Raw genomic sequence first — 15504 nt, 5'->3', positions numbered from 1 at the left:
ATTGTAAAGAGTGCTTTTTACAAATCTGTCCAAAATAAATTTTGAAAGAAGTAAGTAAAAGAGCAGATACTCAAAACATGTTTGATTAATTAATATGTTTCAGTATTTCTGCTTAATGTCCTGAATTCTATCCTTTGGAAACAGACATTTTAAAAGAGCCTAGGTTCATTTCATACTAAAATCACTATGTTCTTTGTTTTGTCAGATCAAATCAGTATTTAAATAATCATGCAGCAGATCAGTAAGAGTATGTTTTCTGCTGCTTTTCCTATTATACTACAGCCAGCCATATGTTCATCATGCTAATAACTTCTACACTAGAAAAATCCGGAAACATAGAAGTGTACTACTTTATAATGACTACCAATTTATACCTTAAAAATTCCACACAAAACCACTGTGATGAAAATCCATTCCTTTGAAGAATAAGGCTATTGAAAGGAATAAAATTCTGTCCTAAACAAGACCAAGTTTTCAGCAAAACAAGAGTTCATCAAATAAGAGGAGGAAAGAAAAGTCTTCTAGTAATGTAAGTGCTCAGTAACATTTTCTGTTACTCATGTGGAACTATGTATTATATTTGGGAATTCATACGCTTTTCAGTAAATACAGCAATAGCTGTTGTTCACATTAATGTAATTAATCACTAATTAGTCAATAGCTAATATGGCACTGACTGAAAGAGAAAAGTCATTTTTTCATTTCTCTCATAAAGATGAATAACACATTTTTATTAACCTTTTTTTCTAAAAGTAGTATTTTAACTTCTATTAATCATCAAGTGAAATGCTCCTGAGGGGTTAGTATATGTAATTTTCCTAAGCATTTTTTAAAAGCAGTCTTTTCTTTCTTGAAAGTAAGAGAGTGAATACGTTCTTGAGTCCAGTGACCTTATAAAGGAATAAAAGGAACTTGGGGTAAATTCATCAGTTTCCATAAATGCTTGTAACAATTTGAAAAAATTTGTAGTTAGGAAGGCTCTAATTGATGATTTGATCTAAGAATAGAACAATTCTATATCCTACTTGGGTTTGATGAGCATGAAGATTCAATCAACAAGAATTTCTTATAACACACACAATTTATAAACACACACATAAAAAGCCACTTATTTCTACCTTACCTGTTTACTATATATAATTAAGCATATTTCACACTATAAATATTATAAATTATGGACACTTAAGGAAAAAAATACATTTAATATGATGAAAAGAAATGTCATAAAGATGATAAAAATTATAAGGCAGCAAAAGATTAATAGGCTATTCAGTCACTAAAAATCATTTGTATGTGCATATTTAGTTGCTCAGTTGTGTCCAACTCTTTGTGGCCCCATGGATTGTAGCTTGCCACGCTCTTTCTGTCCATGGGAGTCTCCAGGCAAGAATACTGGAGTGGGTCGCCATTCTCTTCTCCAGGGGATCTTCCCAACTCAGGGGTTGAACCTGGGTTTCCTGCATTGCTGGCAGATTTGTATATTATACCCAAAATAGAGAAAATTCTAAGGATGGAATTTAATGAACAAATGAAAGGAATGACTTGGATTATTTTTAAAAAATCATCTTTAAATTAAAAAAAATGAATCTTAAAATTTAAAATAAAAGAGGAAGAGTTATAGGCATATACATGTTTAAATATATAAAAGCTGTCTATATTAGCAAAGTAAGCCAATCTAGAATAGTATAAATTGGGAACTGGTATTAATTAAAATGAGCAAAGCTAGTATCAAATTGAATGCGTGAAAAATAATAATGATGATTTCACTTAAAAGTGGTTCTAATTTTATTTAAGGAAAATATATCAAATTGTTTTAACAACACCATGGAGAAATTTTTTCTCTTTCTTTCAAATGTCCAAAAATATTTACTGAATACTTACTATGTCTAAGGCATTGTGCTTGGTGCTGTGATGAAATAAACACAGTAGTTTCTTGTCTTGAAAGAAGATGACAAAGTATAAGATATCTCAAGAAAGGTTTCATACAGAATATAGCACTTAATTAGGCAGAATCTTAAAAATCAAGTAAGTTTGAACACTCATTGATGTGTCTTTAGAGAATAATAGGCAGAAGAGTCTCAAATACTACATTAAAGATTCTGAAATTAGTAGCAGACAATGCAAAAACAAATATTTGAGCAGGAAAATGGAGCAGTGATTGTTAAACTTGCATAAGATACACTGAGAGGAGTGAGGCTAATAGAGAGATTAAGAAATTATTCAAAAATTCAGGTAAGAGTCAATGAAAATTATAGTTCTAATGAGATTGAACTTGGTGGACAAAGTCCGTATACTCAAAGCTAAGATTTTTCCAGTAGTCATATATGGACGTGAGAGCTGGACCCTAAAGAAGGCTGAGAGCTGAAGAATTGATGTTTTTGAACTGTAGTGTTGGAGAAGACTCTTCAGAGTCCCTTGGATATCAAGGAGATCAAACCAGTCAATCAATGGAAATCAATCTTGAATATCCACTGGAAGGACTGATGCTGAAGCTGAAGCTCTAATAACCTCAGCCATCTGATGCGAAGAGTTGACTCATTGGAAAACACCCAACTCATTGGAAAAGACCCTGCTGCTGGGAAAGATTGAAGGCAGGAGGAGAACGGGTCGACAGAGGACAAGATGGTTGGATGGTATCACCGAATCAATGGACAGGAGTTTGAGCAAACTTCGAGACATAGTGAAGGACAGGGAAGCCTGGTGTGCTGCAGTCTATGGGGTCACAAACAGACACAACTGAGGGACTGAACAAAACAATGAGACTGAACGATGCAAAATAACTTTAGAGATATAACTGTCAAAATTGGATATTAGAAGCAATGGAAAAAAAACTAAAAATTAAACTCAAAGTTCTAAATCTTTGTGATGAGGATGATGGTAATGCTATTGACAGAGTAAGGCACAAGAAAGAAGAGAGAACTTAAATGGAGAAATGAAGTTTAGTTGGGTACTGTGAACTGATACATTCTTTAGATGTGAAGATTAAAGACAGTACAGTTTTAGTACTAGTGGTTTTAGTACTGCCTGAAGGTCTTTAGTAAGAGCATACAATACAGACAGGAGAGGAGAGGATCAAAGCTAAATCTTTAGGAAAGAGGGACAAACAGAAGACCCAGAAGACAATGGGTAAAGAGATAAAGTGGTTAGAATTGGGAGTTCCAGGAATAATCACTGAAAGAGGGAAAATACAGAAAAAAGACTTACTGTTTTGGCTTCATGTTTGATTCACTGAATATTATTTTATTAACTTCCTACTCTGGACCACATGAAAGAAATATAATCTAAGTACATAATGGCCTCTGCCCTCAAATAGCTCATAATCCACTTAGGATCTAGTTAACTTCCCTCAGTAGTCTTTGTTGCTGTTTTTAGAATAAGATGAACAGTTAAACAATAAAAGATAATAAGATTATCTACCGTTTCCAGACTACTTCCTGGATACAAAAAATCTTCTGAAAGTTCTCCATTAACACTATTAAATGATACATGTAAACAAAAGGGAAGATTAAAACGAGATAACTGATAGAAGAAAATTTAAAAATTAGACTAAAGACACATTTTCTCTTATAAAGCTTCCATGTACTTGGCAGGAAGCAATTAAAAACATTGTGGAAGGTGGGTAGTATTTTAACAGTACAGATTAAGAATAAAGTGAAAACAAATCTAAATCAAGAGTCAGCATGAAGAAGCGATTCACTGATTTACCTGAACATGAACAACCAATGGCAAATATGGAAACAAAGGTTTTAAATGCACTTCATTAAAAACCTCTGTTTCTTACTGCTCACTCAAATATAAAATAGATGATTTGTCACAGTTATTACAGATTTACAATTGATCTTGAACACCATGGGGGTCAGAAGCACTGACCCACAACACAGTTGAAAATTTGAATATAATTTGACTTTCAGTTCTCCCTATCACATCCATGGATTCAAACAACTGTGGATCCTATAGTACTATAGCACTTATTTACTGAAAAAAATCCTCATATTAAGTGAGCTATATTTTACATTTACTTAATAAGACAGTAGACACTTTTGATACACTTAACGTTTTAAAAATGAACATCATTTCAAATAGCATTTCACATTAATATATAATTATGAATAGAACAAAGGCTGGTTATCATTGATTCAAAAATTCATTAAACATACTATACATGGAAATACTGTTTTCAGAATAAAAAAATCTAAAAAAAATCATGCTATGCTGCAAATGTTCATTTAATTAACTTCACAATACCATCCCTAAGATCAAAGTCCCATGAAACTAGCATATAGTACAGTGGCTAGTATATCTGAGATGCTGAATAAATATTGATGAATGTTAATAAATCAATGAATAAAGAAAACTTATTAGAATCTCTTTTTATCTAACAAAATGGTTAACACCTAGGATTCTGGGCAATATATACAGCTAAGCTGCCCAGATGTACAGAAAAGTATGCTAAATTAATAGTTATTACTCAACAAATGAGGTACTTTAAAGATTGATGAAGTAGTGGAAATTATACTTAGGGGGAAAACCATATAAATGTGTATACCTTCCTTGTCACGTGAAATTTAATCAGTAACTAAAACACATTATGCATCTATTCTGATTACATCCTAAAGTACTTCTTAGGTATTAATGGTGTTGCTGTTTAGTTGCTAAGTCATGTCCAACTCTTTCGGGAGTCCACTGGACTGTAGCCCAACAGGCTCCTCTGTCCATGGGATTTCCCAGGCAAGAATATTGGAGCAGGCTGCTATTTCCTTTTCAAGAGGATCTTCCCTGGCCCAGGGATTGAACTCGTGTTTCCTGCATTGGCAGATGGATTCTTTATCACTGAGCCACCAAGGAAGCCCAGATATTAATATAGTCAACCCAAGTTTACAGATGGGATATTCATTTAAGTGAGTTTTGCAAGTATACTGATAGGCTTTTTTTTAATAAAGAGAGTGAAGAAGAGGGAAAAGAGGGGAGAAAGGAAGGAGGAGAAAGCTTTTTTTGAGGGAAGATTTCACAGTCAAGTTGACTATTAAGTACAGGAAACATAGGTATAAACATTATACAGAACTGTTTACTGGCTATCTGAACATTTAGTTCAATAATGCACACCATGAATTATGGTGAAATTAAATAAATCCAGCATTTTTCAAACTTGCTTAACTATAGAACACCTTTTCCTGAAGGATCTCATTCTGTTCTAACAATTGTTCCAAAGACTATGTCCTGGGAAATACTGTTATATACTGTAAAGATACTTTTAAAAAGAATATACCAAAGCTTAAATCTGAACACGTACTTTGCTTCAAATCTATCTCACTAGCAAGCTATTTATTCTAGAATTACAGAAGATGTTTAAGTCTTTTTTGGAAACTGTTTTCAAGGTAAGTATATGAGCTAGTAACAAAGTCAGTCCTATTATTAATATGTGAATCATTTATAAATGCTTTTCATACTTTTCAACAGAAGTACTTCTAACTATGAAGGATCAAGAAGTAAAAGGGGGAGAATGAGAGTTTGAGAAAACAGTCTAAAGCCAGCAGACTACTACCTGTAGGCCAAATCCACCTTATTTTTTTTGTGAATAAAGTTTTATTGAGACAGATCACACTAAATTCTAGTTATCTTCAACACTATAACATGGATTTGAAATATCTGTGATTGCTACTTATAATGCTGTCATAGATCCATTAATGATATTGTGATTGCAGCTCATATTCATAATTGACAGAAATCCTAGATTTCAGACAGAAATTAGGGAAATAAAGATCTAACCTTTCACAGACCAGGGATTAAGAACCTTTGCTTTAAAAAAAAAGAACCTTTGCTTTAGAGGATTGTGAAGAGATGAATGACACTATTAATTAGGATATCAGAAAGAGCATGGAAAATGTAAAGGTACAAACTAAATATAGCTATACTTTTAATAAATGAAAAATTAAAATAAAGATTTAGAATTAAATATTTTTTCATACAATTCATGAGATAATCCACAGCCATTAGTATAAATTCTAAGAATCTTCACCCAAAGTATCACTTGTACTGATTTCCTAGATAAAGCTGATTTTTCTATTCAACAATTAGTTGATTATTCCAATAGCAAATGACTAATTTTTGCTCAGAAGTCATGAAAAAGGTGCTGAAACCAATGCAAATTTTGTTTGTCACCATATCTCATTTACCGTAACTACTATTAGATATGCAAAATAAATACAAGTGATTAGTATACTGTGAAATATGGCATATAAGGATTATAAATGTTTATAAAGGTGGTATATATTACACAGATCATACAACTTTGGAAAGTGAAATAGCAAGTGCTAACTCGCTTTAGTCGTGTCCGACTCTGTGCGACCCCATAGACGGCAGCCCACCAGACTCCCCCGTCCCTGGGATTCTCCAGGTAAGAACACTGGAGTGGGTTGCCATTTCCTTCTCCAATGCATGAAAGTGAAAAGTGAAAGTGAAGTCGCTCAGTCGTGTCTGACTCTTAGCGACCCCATGGACTGCAGCCTACCAGGCCCCTCCGTCCATGGGATTTTCCAGGCAAAAGTACTGGAGTGGGGTGCCATTGCCTTCTCCAGAAATAGCAAGTATTAGGAAATAAATAAATTATAAAATTTCCAATGTTTAAAAGTATGCAATATTAACTGCATAAAAGACATTACAATCAAACTTCACCATATTGCTTAATATCCATACTAAAGGCTTTAAATATGATAAAGAGCTTTGGAAAGAACACAATGAATATGACATAATAACAAATGAATTTACATAATACCAAAGTTCTTAAAATTGTGGTTTTACTCTTTCCAAACATGTTATGATTTATGATGCAGAGAAATATGTGTATGTAGCTCTTAAAAGTGGATTTTGTTTGAAGAGGCATCCAGTATACTACTTTCAATTTACATATTACACAGAAGATATACAAGTGTGTTTTAAAATATAATCATCTCATGTTAGATACAAAAATTTTATGTTTTCTCCTTTCAAGTCACTTTTATCTACACCTAATTTTCATGTGTATAAAAGATAATTTTAAAATGACTGATATTTAACGTAATGGCTACTGGCCAGTAATGTATAGTGGTTTCAACATCTACAAAAGTACATACAAAGGCTAAATGATACAGGTAAGCCTAACCTTTTTATCTGTAAAATCAATAAAGGACTTTAGGAACTTTATATAATTCTTTGCTGCACTTTGCCTTTTACATTTTAACAACAGAAAATGATCCTGCTGCTGCTGCTAAGTCGCTTCAGTCGTGTCCGACTCTGTGCGACCCCAGACGGCAGCCCATCAGACTCCGCCATCCCTGGGATTCTCCAGGCAAGAATACTGGAGTGGGTTGCTGTCTCCTTCTCCAGAAAATGATCCTATGATGCTCTTTAGGATAGTGATCTAAAGTTTAGCAACTGAGAAATTTCATTTTTGTTTTAAAACATAACTGGTTCAAACTTCTCCTGAAAAAGTCTAACGAAGGATGTTCAATTTCAAGATTTTATTTAAGGAATTTGTTAGAAAAACTACACAAATTAATTTTCTAAAAATAAGGTAGCATTTTAAAAAGTCTTAAATGCTACAATGGGCGCTAAATTTAATTATTTGAAATGAAGCACAGATATACTTGACTAACCAACTGGCAGTACTTTTAAAAAATTATTAACATATTAAAGTAGGAATCTGATTTTCTGGAAGCATGCATGGGAAAGCCTGTTGTCATGGAAACGGCAAGTATAAATGGCAATAATGCAGAAGAAAATGTCAGCGCTTCTGAACAATGAAAAAAACACAAAGCTATTTGTGAAATAAAACAACACAACGTTGTTTAAAATACTTTATAATTTTCAATTTCTTTCCATAAATTTTACTTAGTAAAAATATTGATAATATAATACTATTGCATTGTCTTTGGCCAAAATATTCCAACAATTTATTAATCTAATATTTGAAACAATTAAAGTGTGTAAAAAGACTGCTTTCAATCATTTATTTTAAAATATCTAAATAAAATATTTTTAAATTTTAAAATTCATGGGCTTGAGATCAAACATTAACTCCTAATCCAATTATATAATACCAAAATATTAGAGCAAAAAATTCATACCATAAGTTTAAGTACAGGCAACAATGTACATACCTGACCTTCACATCACCTACAGTTTGACAATTTTAAAAAATAAATAAAACCTTCATATATTCTCTATTAAACACACTGTCCAAGCTTAACATCCATGAGGAAAAACTGATTGACATGTTCACAGTGATGGTAAACATTTATTCTCATAGATTAATATTTTATATATTTGTAACAAAATATTTAGATTAAATAAAGGAATGTAATTCTCCAACATACAAACATTAGCAATATGGGAGACTCAGGTTCAATCCCTGGGTCAAGAAGGGAATAGCAATATACTCCAGTATTCTTGCCTGGAGAATCTCATGGACAGAGGAGCCTGGTGGGCTACAGTCCATGGCATCACAGAGATTTGGACATGACTAAGTGAGTAACACTTTCACTATCAAGGAGTTAAAATGTTTTAAAAGTTGACACTATAAAATTCGAAGGACTGATGCTGAAGCTCCAATACTGTGGCCACCCGATGCAAAGAGCCAAATCAACGGAAAAGATGCTGGGAAAGACTGAGGGAAAGGGGAGAAGGGGAGGACAGAGATGAGATGGCTGGATGGCATCACCAACTCAATGGACGTGAGTTTGAGCAAAGTCTGGAGGATAGTGAAAAACAGGGAACTCTGGCATGCTGGAGTTCATGGGGTCACTTGGACACAATTGAACAACAATTTATAAAATAGGTGATATTTAAGATTTATTCTTTCATTAGGAATAAAGGATTGTGTGCAGTTCTTGTGTCACCTGTCCTTGCCTTTTTCTCTCAAAGAATATCAAATCAAACTCAAAGCTCCCACAGAAATAAACAGGTTTTATACTAGTATGTCCTTGTTATGTAAAAACTGTTTTTGTTCACCAGTTTAAATTAAATACTTCTAAGAGCTTTGGCTAAAGAAAAATCTATTACACAAAAATAAATATGAATTGGGACAAGGACACTAAAAACTATCCAAATTTCCCTGAAGTATCATTCCCCTATCACATTTGCCCACACCCTCAAAAGCAAATCCACATCCTAACATTATATTTCTTTCATTTTCTTCTTATAGCATTCTACCTTAATTATATTTATATGCTATCTCATTACTATTTTCATGTTTCTAATCTTTCTACTCACATCTAACAACTTTTCCTCTTTTTTCTTACTAATTATCTACTTGTCTTTCTAATGTCTCTATAAACTTTCAAACAGTATTTCAAAAATGGGCAATAAAAATAAAAATGGACAATATTTGTTACCTTAAAGCTATGGAAATAATCTCTAGAGAAGTTCTTATTTCATTCCTTATGTCCTTGATAGGTCTACCACTTTTGAAAACTGGCCAGTTTCCATGGCTTCTGCTTAAGGTTCTAGTTCACATAGATTATGATGTGCTACCAAGAATTGTGCAATATGACTGCTCCAAGCTTATATTTAAAGGAAAAACTGTCCAGTTTTAAGTCACTAAACTCAGGTGATGCTACTCCAGAAATCCTGACACACTGATTATAGATTTTCTTATTATATGTTCATCACTCAAAACTGATAAGTATACAATATAAACTACTTTCTCTTACTGTTTGTTAGAAGCAGTCAGTTTGCCAGGCACAAAATATATACTCAATTATTATCCATAATTTATTCAATGAAACAGAGATTCCATGTTAGTTATCTAACAAATGACCAGGCTCAAAGATTTGCAGGCAAACTTTCTGAGTTATTAATCTCTATAAAGTTGAGTTTTCAGTATATATTGAATATACTTCTATTGTGTTTATTTTATATTTATAGAAAAATATGGCTTCCCAGGTATGCAGCTTTTTTCTATTAGAAGTATGATAAAGAATAAATGATAAAAGGAAAAACATATATTAGTTATTTATTTTTCCATAAAAATTACTGCAACACATCACCTGTAAAGAAAAAAAAATCATGGCCATTTCTTGAAACATTTTACAAAAGCTGTAAATTTCCCTTCTCACATTCACAAATTTCAATAAATTATATTATTTGCTATTTTTAACACTTACTGATATATATATATGTAAATAAAGTAAAAAATCAGAAGTGTATGTTAAATCTTCAAAGATATCCACGTAACCAGGCCCCAGATCATGAATAAGAGCATTAAAAGAAGCAGTCTCTCTGTGCCCCCTTCCAGCACTGCCTGCTCTCCCCAAGACTAAGCACTATCCTGACTTCTAATATCAGAGATTAGTTCTGTTTACTTTAAGCGATATATAAATAAATTATACAGCTTTTTCTCTTTTATGATTTTTTTTGTCTCAATATTACATTTATAAGATTCAGTCATTGTATTTGTTGGTTAACTCATTCCCATTCCCATTGTGTGAGTATGGGCGTACTAACTTGCTTCACTGGACATGGAACAACAGACTGGTTCCAAATAGGAAAAGGAGTACGTCAAGGCTGTATATTGTCACCCTGCTTATTTAACTTATATGCAGAGTACATCATGAGAAACGCTGGGCTGGAAGAAACACAAGCTGGAATCAAGATTGCCGGGAGAAATATCAATAACCTCAGATATGTGGATGACACCACCCTTATGGCAGAAAGTGAAGAAGAACTAAAGAGCCTCTTGATGAAGGTGAAAGAGGAGAGTGAAAAAGTTGGCTTAAAGCTCAATGTTCAGAAAACTAAGATCATGCCATCTGGTCCCATCACTTCATGGGAAATAGATGGGGAAACAATGGAAACAGTGTCAGACTTTATTTTTTTGGGCTCCAAATCACTGCTGATGGTGATTGCAGCCATGAAATTAAAAGACGCTTACTCCTTGGAAGGAAGGTTATGGCCAACCTAGATAGCATATTTAAAAGCAGAGACATTACTTTGCCAACAAAGGTACGTCTAGTCAAGGCTATGGTTTTTCCAGTGGTCATGTATGGATGTGAGAGTTGGATGGTGAAGAAAGCTGAGCGCCGAAGAATTGATGCTTTTGAACTGTGGTGTTGGAGAAGACTCTTGAGAGTCCCTTGGACTGCAAGGAGATCCAATCAATCCATCCTAAAAGAGATCAATCCTGGGTGTTCATCGGAAGGTCTGATGTTGAAGCTGAAACTCCAATACTTTGGCCACCTCATGCGAAGGGTTGACTCATTGGAAAAGACCCTAATGCTGGGTAGGATTGGGGGCGGGAGGAGAAGGGGATGACAGAGGATGAGATGGTTGGATGGCATCACCGACTCGATGGACATGGGTTTGGGTGGACTCCGGGAGTTGATGATGGACAGGGAGGCCTGGCGTGCTGCGGTTCATGGGTTCGCAAAGAGTTGGACACGACTGAGCGACTGAACTGAACTGAACTTGCTTCAGTCGTGTGTGACTCTTTATGATCCTACGGACTATATGTAGCTCACCAGGCCCCTCTGTCCATGGGATTTCCCAGGCAAGAATACTGGAATGGGTTGCCATGCCCCCCTCCAGGGGATCTTCCTGACACAGGGATCGAACCCAAGTGTCCTGTGTCTCCTGCATTGGCAGGTGGGTTCTTTACCACTAGCACCACCTGAGAAGCCTTGTGTGAGTATAGCACTGATTTATTTTACATTCTAGTGTTGATAAGTATTTGAGTGCTTTTCATTTGGGTCTATTGCTAATAGTGCTGCTGTGAACATCCTTGTATATGTGTTTTGGTGAATACAGGTTCTCATTTCTGCTGATATGTTGTAGGAATAGCACTGCTAGGCCATATGGGAAGTGTGAGGAGCCTGGCATGCTACAGTCCATCGGGTCACAAAGAGTAGGACCTGACTGAACAACTAAGCACAGCACACATGGGAAGTGTATATTCAGCTTTATGACGTGCTCCCTAATGATTTTCCAACATTTTGTACCAATTTATACTTCTTCTAGCAGTGTAAAAAAAGTTAATCTACATTCATGGACTGTCAGTCATTTTCACTTTAGTCATTCTAGTGGGCTTCGAATGGTATGATATTATGGTTTTAATTGGCACTTCCTTGAAAACCAATGGATTTGTCATTTTTTCAGGAATTCATTGGCCACATCTTTGTGAAATTCCTATTGCATTGTTTGGCCCATGTTTTACTGGGTTGTAACTTCCCTATTGATCTTAAAAGCATTCACTGCATATTCTGAATGTAAGTTCTCATCAGATATATATATACACACACACACACACATACACATATATATGGAACTTCCCTGGTGGCTCAGACGGTAAAGTGTCTGCCTGCAATGTGGGAGACCTGGGTTCAATCCCTGGGTCAGGAAGATCACCTGGAGAAGGAAATGGCAACCCACTCTGGTACTGTTGCCTGGAAAATCCCATGGACGGAGGATCCTGGTAGACTACAGTCCATGGGGTCGCAAAGAGTCGGACACGACTGAGCGACTTCACTCTTTCTTTCTTTTCTATACACATATGTATATGTATGTGTGTGTATATGTAGCAAATACATGTGCTCACTTTATGGCCTATTTGCTCTGTTAAAGGAGTCTGATGAAGAGACTTCTTAAATAATGATTCAATTTATAATTTCTTCCTTTATGGTTAGAGCTTACATCTCACTTTAGAAACATTTACCTACTTTAAGGTCTTTATAAAGATATTCTTCTATGATTTTTTCCCAACACTTTAATAATTTTCTTATCACTGATATTCATATCTGCAATCTGTTATTTATTTTTTCACAATGGTATGACCAGGGGTGAAGATACATAATTTTTCCCATTTGGCTACTCAATTAACCCAGATTATATTTTCACAACAGTACTAGAGTCATCTTTGTTATTAACAAACTAACTGGATAAGTTTGGGTTCATACCTGGTCTCTTTATTGAAGAACTTTTTCTATTCCATTGTTCTACACTGTTCTACAGTATCACTTTTTCTCAGTGGGTCTGCGTACCTGGTAGTGTAACACAACATCTAGCTGTATTTGTCTTTATGTTCTGAAAAAAATGAAGATGAGATCATTTTCCTGGTCAAAGTTCTGGTGTCCTTAGAGTAAAATCCAAACTCTTTGCTGTGTCTTACAATGTCCTTCATGTTCTGGCCACTGCCTACTTTTCTGACTTTCTCTCTTAAAACCTATTCCTTGCTCTGTTTGCTGCAGCCATACTGGCCTTCTTGAAATCCCCTAGTTCTCTCTGCTAGAATGCTCTTTCCCCAACCCCCACCATGTCTGCATGGCTTATTTCTTCATAAGTATCACTCCTTAGACAGGTCTTCCTTGATCAGTGTGCCTACCTACAATGCTTCCTTCTCCTTTTGGAATAATATTAGTAATTTAGTTTCTTAGTTTTCTTGGGTATGAGAATGTAAGCTTCATAGGAGCAGGAATTTTTGCAGGTCTTGTTTTATTGTTTTATTTCAGGTACTTGGGCATATAAGCACTCGTTACCTATCTATAATGTAAGTATTAATTAAGGGAAGCAGTATAACACAGTTGAAAGAACACAAAATCATAAGCTGAAAAGATCAACTGAAATAAGTACCTAGGAATGCTAAGATAATTTAACAATTAAATTAATTTTATTATAAATACCAATTTTACTATTTGCCATTTCCCAGCTAAAGCTGAAACACTGACTTCACAAACAACATATGTTTTAAAAATGTACTCATAAATAGGTTACATATGTGACACAATGCTATAGTAGCATATAAATCACTAGTCCATCTCAACACTGACAAATTCCTCAGTTTCCTATTCCTCAATTTCAAAATATATAGTATGTCATTTTTAATTTTTAAGAAATATTTGTTGAAAAAAGTACACAAAATCTGTGCTGGAAACAGGATTGAAAAAACCCTAACTATTCTAATGAAATGTCAACTGTAAACTGTACTCCCAAATTTAAACTCTTATCATAAACATGGTATAAATTCATTACTGTGATTTATATCAAATAGTTTATTTCACAGGGGTGATAAATCATAGTGTTATTTTGTAATAAAATATCCATAAATGTGCTTGCTCCGAAATGAAGAAAAATTTTATGTAATGATGTTAACTCTATTTCTGAAAAAAAAATGTTATTCAGTAGACCATTTCAGTCGTAGTGAAAAGAAAAACATATTTAATCCCTATATACTATTCATTTAAATACATGTGGATATTTATAAAATCTTAATACTATCATCATAAATAATTATTATCTTCCTAAATATTAAGAATCATTAATAACATTTTCTAAAATGAGAAAAATAAACATTGCTTTCTTTAAATATTTTTATGATAAAAATTGAGTAACTAGGTTTTTCTTTGCAATTCCAAATCCTAACTGGAAAATATACTCTAAAAGTTGTAAAATCTAAATATCTAATTTCCAAATTCACAAGTATAAACTGAAAATAACCTTTAGAAATAAGCTAAATATGTTAAACAGTTCTCCAAAAATAAATTTCTATAAGCAATGATCAGCTTAGAATCTACAGGAAAAGACAAAACTATAACATATAATACTTCATTGTTATCTCTAAAAGGAAAACTAAATTCATACTCAATTACACTGAATCTAGAAATTATAAAAAAATTCCTACAGGGGTTGATATTAGAGGTTGAAAAGTTGACTTCAATGCCCTTTTGGAAATCAAACATAATTTTATATTTTTGAAAAAGGACAAGATGGGTACACACATTATGCTACCAATTCTAAATCTATAATAATTAGAATATTTTAGTATTTCTCCACCACCATACCAAAGGCAAAAATGGATCACCTGGAAGAAACAAGGTTTGAAACATATTTTGGAAATAAAAGAATCATGTATGTGATAAGGTATTAAAAACAACTGGGAACTGAAATTATTCTTGTCAAAATGAAACTGGGAAAGCAATTTTCAAGAGAAAAAAAAGATTTCCTGCTTATACCAAATACTACATTCTAGGTATATTAAAGAATTAAAGATTTACCTTTTTAGAAAGCAATTTTTCAATACAAGTTAGGAGCTTTAACTTTTCTTATTATTTGCAAACTAATCTTTCTCTTAGGAATCTATACAAAGAAATATTCAGATGCAAGTATTTATAGATGAAGGAATTTAAAAACATTGCAAGAAAAATACTCTGAACAGCTAACTTTCAGCAAGCAATGATTAATAAAATGTTTGATATTACACAGCTTATGACATGTGAATGAAAAAATGATCAATTCCCATGAGAATCACAATTGTTTATATAGAGAAAGGAAGAGAAAGATAGTTTCTTATTAAGAAGAGTGTTAAAACTTTATCAGTATTTGTGTTGGGATTATGGGGGCTTTTTGTCTTCCTTTCTATAGTTCTTTATGTTGTCCAAATTTTGAATAAATAAGTGGACTTATAAACTACAATAATTATGGTAAAAGTCTTTTAAAAGAAAAGAATTTCCATTATCTTTATATATTAGATAGCAGATGTCA

General features: G+C 33.6%; 1 protein-coding gene across 10 annotated transcripts in view; it reads right to left on the bottom strand.

Annotated features, from left to right (window-relative positions):
* The window catches only part of NOVA1 (NOVA alternative splicing regulator 1), a 160910-nt gene that overhangs the window by 64844 nt on the left and 80562 nt on the right, over positions 1-15504 (bottom strand). For 2 of the 10 annotated variants that reach the window (XM_081551873.1, XM_081551876.1), the window contains exon 1: positions 9369-9449. The exons of 7 other annotated variants lie outside the window; for them this stretch is intronic. The gene's annotated coding sequence lies outside the window, so the exon portion shown is untranslated. Of the gene's footprint in view, positions 1-9368; positions 9450-12923; positions 13092-15504 lie in introns of those variants that run through there. One more of the 10 variants, XM_081551875.1, reaches the window with a different exon arrangement.

The sequence above is a fragment of the Giraffa tippelskirchi genome, chromosome 12, assembly GCF_054371585.1.
Source record: "Giraffa tippelskirchi isolate mGirTip1 chromosome 12, T2T-mGirTip1v1.2.pri, whole genome shotgun sequence".
Lineage (NCBI taxonomy): Eukaryota > Metazoa > Chordata > Mammalia > Artiodactyla > Giraffidae > Giraffa > Giraffa tippelskirchi.
This window is presented reverse-complemented; position numbering and strand designations above follow the sequence as displayed.